Here is a 6921-nt window from a genome sequence, read left to right as displayed (position 1 = left end):
CAGGAAGTACAGGATACATTGGACATGATGTTGACTGGATTGGATCATCTTCCATCAGTAGGATGGATCAACCAAATGGATTGGTGAATCAAATTATCCTAGAATGTTGAAATCACTGGGTAGGAAGCAAGGGCATCCTAATTCCTGTCCATTTGTGAGTCATGGATATTGAAACGAACCAACTTTTTTTTTTTTTTTTTTTTTTTTTTAATTTATTTGAGAGAGAGAGACAGTGAGAGAGAATGAGCGAGGAGAAGGTCAGAGAGCGAACCAGACTCCCCATGGAGGTGGGACTCGATCCCGGGACTCCAGGATCACGCCCTGAGCCCGAGGCAGTCGTTTTAACCAACTGCGCCACCCAGGCGTCCCAGAAACGAACCAACTTTTTACTTCACTTACAGACATGTATGGACAGTTACCTGCTAACCATATGTCTGGAATGGTCCTGAGTTTAGACGTTCATTCTACAATCGGAATGTGTTCTGATTTCTTGTTAAATGAATATGGCTATCAAATAATGTTGAAATGCAGTTTTAGACTAGCACATATCTCCAAGTTAATGCTTAAAACGAACAACAAAAAGGGTCAGGATTTTTTTAAATTATAGATTTTAGCAGATATGTTTGGTTAGAAATGAACAAATAAGAAATGTTTCTTTGTTTGATATTTTGTTTATTTCATGTCTCTAAGTGGTTTACTTATGACAGAATCAAATCCTTATGAAAAACATATTTGGAACTAGAGTCAATATACTCTAATGTATAAAACAGATGAAGGAGAAATAAATAATGAAAGAACATAAATAAATAAAATTAAGTGAGAGAACAAGCCATGTTACTCTAGGCTAAATAATATCTAAACAAGCCCCTCCTTAAAAGCAGATATCCCGTTTAGTGTTTTTTTTTTCTTTTTTCGCTAACACTTTGACTTAGGGAGCTCAGAGAATATCTTCTCCTGGGAACAAAAGCACAATTAAAGGAGTCAAGCAGAGGGACAAACCAGTACTTACCTCTGCTACTTAGAACTTGAGGCATAAGTGGATAATTGCTGAAGCAAGACGGCTTTTGCAGGACTCTATTTTTGAGATGTTTAAAATTCTTCCACTAACAATGTATTTTTCCACTTGCGATTTATTATTGAATTTTAGAGCAGGAATTTATCGAGTCTTTGTGGACCTCTAAAAAACAATTTGTTTAAATCAAACTGCCCCTGGAAAGGGTCAGAATATTATGAGCAGACACTCAGGCCGTTTTCATTGTAATCATGTTAGAAAACCTGGCTTGCTGGAAAGGGAAAATAAGATGACCCTCTAAGGAGCTCTGGGAAAAGGAAAATGGGTGCCTCTCCCGGGAAGAAATGGAAGTGAAAAGGTATTAAAATGGGCTTTCTCTGCAATTTGCCCCACTCTGCATACAAAGGGGTCCAGCTCGGGCTGCTCTTCCTGATGATATGCTTGGCAGTCAGCTGAAAGTCTGCACAGAGAATGCCACAGTCACGGCAGGATTGTTTCTGTATCGAAAAAGCAGAGACCAACTTCTTGGCACTCCATCAGAAGAGATGTGATTTCCTAACGAAAGTGGAATGCTCAATCAGAGGAGTTGGAACTTTCCCCTCTGCCATGGAACCTGGTGAATGGTTTGAGTTTTTCCAAAATTATTTCCAAATTTAGCTGCTAGGAGGCTGGGCCGACCATTCCAATTTTTCTTTCAATTTTGCATTTTGTTGGATGCTTCCCTCAAGTCTTCCAGGATAGTTCAGTCATTAGTCAGAGCTGGAAGGTTTATTATTTATTTTGACAGTCACCAGCTTATTTTGTCAAATAGTACACATTACGGCTCCATTTGACAGGTGTTACTCTGAAAATCCTTCAGTTTCTTTTTCCTCCTTTGAGTGAGGCTTCTATATCTGCTGTCTTGTTTGCCTTCCCAAAGGAAGCACAGTACATTTTCTGGTTGATAAAAGCTTTGCTTTGTTGCTACTTTTCAGTGACAGATTAGGCAGCCATTGGTCAAAAACTTTTTTCTTGATTTAATCTAAATTTTGGTGATGTGCTTAAGCTGGAATCCAGTGGGAGATAAAGTAGAAGAATAAAAGAAAGGGTAATTGGCCCAGGGTAACTAGAGGCAAGAAAGCACTGCCGTTTCACCTACAGGATGCATATTGTGAGGTTAGCCAGGTCAAAATGAGTTTTAAGTTTACTGGTGTGAGATTAGGTTAAAGGGAAAAAAAAGAGCTGCCTCATGTTTTTGATTCTCTCACAAAGAAAATATAGGTGGCTGGGATGACAGAGAAGAGAACACTAGGCCAGATAAGAAAGTTAGGTAGGTCCTTCTGGAGAAGGTGGCTTCTGAATTTATATTTATTTATTAAAAGATTTTATTTATTTATTTATTTTTCTTAACATAAAATGTATTACTTGCCCCAGGGGTACAGGTCTGTGAATCATCAGTCTTATACAGTTCACAGCACTCACCATAGCTCATACCATCCCCAATGTCCATAACCCAGCCACCAATGGTGATACAGACAAAAGAAAAGACAGTGGGAAGGGCCCTCTATAATGATACAAATGTAAGTGGGATGGTGAATTTGATTTTGGATGTGTTGCTTGGAACATATTATCAAACATTTGGGAATTAAGTTTTCTCTGATATTCATGGTCAATCATTGTTATCCATTTCATTCTCTAACTTCCTTATCTACTCGAATGCTGCCTCTTCAGAAAGCCTCTGACTGGCAATGAAGATGTTTCTCTATCACTTCCTTGATAGCTCTCTATCCTGTTAAGTCCTGTTTGTTTCTTTTTTCTTTTTTTTTTTTTTTTTTAATTTTCTTTTTTAGTTTATTTGAGACAGAGAGAGGAGGGGAGGGGGAACACAAGCAGAAGGAGAAGCAGTCTCCCCACTGAGCAGAGAGCCTGATGCAGGGCTCAATCCCAGGATCCTGGGATTAGGACCTGAGCTGAAGGCAGATGCTTAGCCGGCTGAACCGCCCAGGTGCCCCTCCTGTTTTATGTTTCTTAATAGAATGTTTTATTATGTGACAGGAAGAAAAAGCAAGTATTTGTTTAATTACCTATTGTTAGTCTCCTTCTGTGTTTCAGCAGTACCGTGCAGTGTAACATACTCCCTTAACACTAAGTGGATAAAATGCAACATGTTTATTAATTATAATTCTGCGGTTCAGCAATTTAAGCAGGGCCCATCAGAGATGATTAATCTCTGCTCTGTTGTGTCAGCAGGGTTTACTTATTCAGATGGTAGCTGAGTTGGAGGATCAAGAATGGCCTCATTCACTTGTCAGGGACCATACTGCTGGGCTATTGGCTGGGGCTCCTCTCTTCACATAGCTCCTTTCTCCAGATGGACAGCCTGGGCTTCTTTACCAGGAGCCTCAGGATAGCAAAAGAATGCCATATCTCATAAAGCCTACACCCTGAACTAGGACAGCGTCACTCTACCACATTCTATGGGTCAAGTCAAGTCCAAAACCAACCCGGTTTCAAGGGGAGAAGAAATAGTTTCCATTTTTTAACATGAAGAGTTGCATGCATAACATATGGTTGCTCATTTATTACTATTTCTTTCATTGTCATTGAAACACTGTTGAATACCATACCCACATATCCAATACTGATTGATTTCTTTCTTTAACTAGAATCTTTTATCTCTATGTGCTCATGGGTATTTCTTCTTATATGACCTAGTATCACTTCAGAAACAATATATTGCAAATGAACTCATCTTTCCTCCCATGACAGTTTTTTTTTCTCCTTATAATTCTTCTATTCCATAAATGCTACTATCTCAGGCTTTTATTATCACCAAGGATTTAAAACATGGAGTTACCTCTCTCTCTTCTTTTTGCAATCAGATGCAAGCAAAAGCACATTTGAAAATTGTTTTACACAAATTGCTGTACATTACTTTGGTAGTGTGGAATTGAGTGAATGACTTAACCTTTCTGATCCTATTTATTTATCATCTCAAATTGATATGATACTTTCATCTCAGGGTGATTGTGGAGATTAGTTTTGGAAAAAAAGAAAAAACTTTCTGGAGGAACTGAACAGGTGAAGTTCTCGCTAAATGCAAATATATAACTTCAAGAAATCTTTCTATGGTACTCATGTACACGGTATTGATTGGCAACATTTTACATACATACTATATCTTCACAATTACGTAGTAAACTACTTGAAAGCAGTGACTTCCCAAATCCTTGGCATGGGGCCATACACATTTAGAATTAGGAACATGATAAAGCCTGTTGATTAACACATTAATATTACTTTTAAAATATAAGCACTATTTTGAGGGGAGGGAGTAAATGTGAACTCACTGGATTTACTGACAGTAAGGTAATGCATATTAGTTTGTTGTTGTTTTGCATTCTACATTATGCTGTCTTCTCTATAAAGCTAACTTGAAAGAAATGTGTATAAGAAAATAAGAGGGCTGATGCAAAGAGACCACTGCTTTTGACAGTCAGAGGGTTTTCAAAACCTAATGCCAGATGTTGGGTCAATCTTGGGAATCATAATTCTTTTTAGTTTTACATTAAGAACATTATATCTCCTTTTAAGACATCCAGTAATATTGCAGCAATTACATTTTGTGGAAAAAGCATTTTAGAGACCAAATGCTTCCCCCCCCGAAATATGATTATTTCAATTACTAGTAGCAACAATTAATCACTAACTGATTCATCAGCCTGCAGCTGCGATTGGAGAGCTGACTTCCTTTCTTTATTCCTATTTTATGTTCTACTGTGCTCAGCAGGGATTGAGTAATAGCAAGCTAATAACCTTTCCTTACCCTCAATACCTTATTCTAATACCAGCAAAGAAGAAAATTTTGAATATTTTCCCAAGTACAACTTTCTTCCATACATTTCTGAAGGGAACTTTAGCATTACAAGTGTTGATCCATTTTGCTGTAAGAATAAGACATTATAGAAAGATATTTCCTTAAGATTTGACCAACCATTCTTTGTTATGTTTCATTAAACAACTCATGCTAGAGGAATTGTATATGTAACTCATTTCAAATAGGTAATGCTTTTCTATTTCTTGGAATTTGTCTGAGTCATATGATTGAGATTTATAATATATTAATATACCCATCTACTCAGCAATAGATCTTCAAACATTCTAGTGTTCTGACTATGAATATGTTGCATTTCTTAGAACTCAGTGAGAAGATACCATAATCTATTTCAGTTGTTATGAGGAGGTGCCAGAAGCTTGACCTAGGAGAAGCATACTCATCCTTTACTTCAGAGGAGTAGCTTCTCCTATAGCAAGGATTCTCAATTAGAAATCCATCATAAACTTCTGAGCCACAGGGGTGGCACAGTTGGTTGGGTATCTGACTCTTGATTCCAGCTCCAATCTTGATCTCAGAGTTGTGAGCTCAAGTCCTGTGTTGCGTTCCATACTAGGTGTGGGACTTCTTTAAAAAAAGGAAAAAAAAAAAAATCCAGACTTCAAACTATCCGCAAACATCCAAGCACAATTTATGTCATTGGGCATTTTCTGTATTTTTTATCAGTTTCTCCAAAATATTAAAACCAATCCCCTGAGTTCCTCTCAGGACATACCGAATAACCTTATATATAACCACATTAATTTAGTCACTAATTATTTTAAAGTCTAGTATCCTATGAAAATGTTAGTTATAAGTTCTATAGACTAAAGTCTACTCTCCTTAATATAACTGAAATCATAATCAGTATGCATTAGTAATAGAGATGAAGAGAACTCAGTAAGATCTGAGACTTTACCCTACCAATGTGTCAAGTTAGCTTGCTATAGTTTTGTGGGTGCTGGGGGAAGACATGAGACTCCTGAATCAGAAACAAAAAGTTTACTACTTATGGCAATAGTAGTCATCAGAGTATCAGCATTTTATGCTGGTGTCCCACAAGTCAGTGTTAAGTGGGGCAAGTGCCTGCTCACACATCATGATTTGAATTATAAGAGTAGAATTCCAACTGTAGGAAAAATGAATCTTTTATAATGGACAGTAAACCTGACTAATCTTTGCCCCAAAGAGACAATATCTGAATAGTAAGATCCGTGGAGAATTGTCTTCTAACTATATTCATTCCTTGATGCAACACTGTTTTGACTTCTGGAAAAATTTCCTATGAGTGCACTACTTTGTCAGTCAGGCACATTGATCATTATGACTCATAGAGATTAGGACTAAATCTGTTAAATTTATCTCATACTACATTTAATAAAGGTTACTATCAACAGGACTCTGAGCATCAGGATGAGGCAATATTCAGTAATAACACCAAGTGTCCTAGACCCAATCAGCTAGGTAAATCTCAACCATCTGGATCCACCTTAGAAATCCAGGTGTATTTCTCCTTAAGTTTCCACACTGACCTTTCCACTTGGCTCAAGACATTAATCCAGATACAACTGGATATATTAGAGATCACACAGATTCTACCTTGCCCTGCAAGTAGAAAATCTACAGCCAATATCATCTATAACAACCCTGGCCACTGAGTTCAGGCTAACCTGAATGCATTCTAGGACTGAGGTGGTATCTTTGATCACCTCAACTAATATCAAAGACAATATCACCTTTTCTTCATGAATTTGTGTCATCGTTTGCACAGAGGCCACACCAATCTTCTCTGTATCATTCCAATTTTAGTGTATGTGCTGATGAAGCAAGTGCTTGTATCTCTTTTTCCAATAGAATTTTCTAATTCTTATTTTTCCTATAATGATTCATATTGTAAGGAAAACTGACTATGAAGTTGGTGTTAAGTAGCAAATCAGCTACCCCTCTGGGAAGATTCCCCAAACAACTAAGTGCAGTTCATTTTGGAGACACAGAATAGTGATTCAAGGGCTACTTATCTACTGGGAGTGTTTCCTTAAAATCTTGGAGATCTCTT

The 6921-nt window shown here is 37.4% G+C and overlaps 1 non-coding gene across 1 annotated transcript; it reads right to left on the bottom strand.

Annotated features, from left to right (window-relative positions):
* Positions 1-6589: 6589 nt before the first annotated feature.
* Positions 6590-6694, bottom strand: LOC122898229. The gene has a single exon (XR_006382919.1). It is a non-coding gene; the product is annotated as a U6 spliceosomal RNA (small nuclear RNA).
* Between the last annotated feature and the right edge of the window lie 227 nt (positions 6695-6921).

This window comes from Neovison vison, chromosome 1 (assembly GCF_020171115.1).
Source record: "Neovison vison isolate M4711 chromosome 1, ASM_NN_V1, whole genome shotgun sequence".
Taxonomy (NCBI): domain Eukaryota; kingdom Metazoa; phylum Chordata; class Mammalia; order Carnivora; family Mustelidae; genus Neogale; species Neogale vison.
The sequence above is the reverse complement of the archived record's forward strand: the minus strand, read 5'-3'. Positions and strand labels throughout refer to the sequence as shown.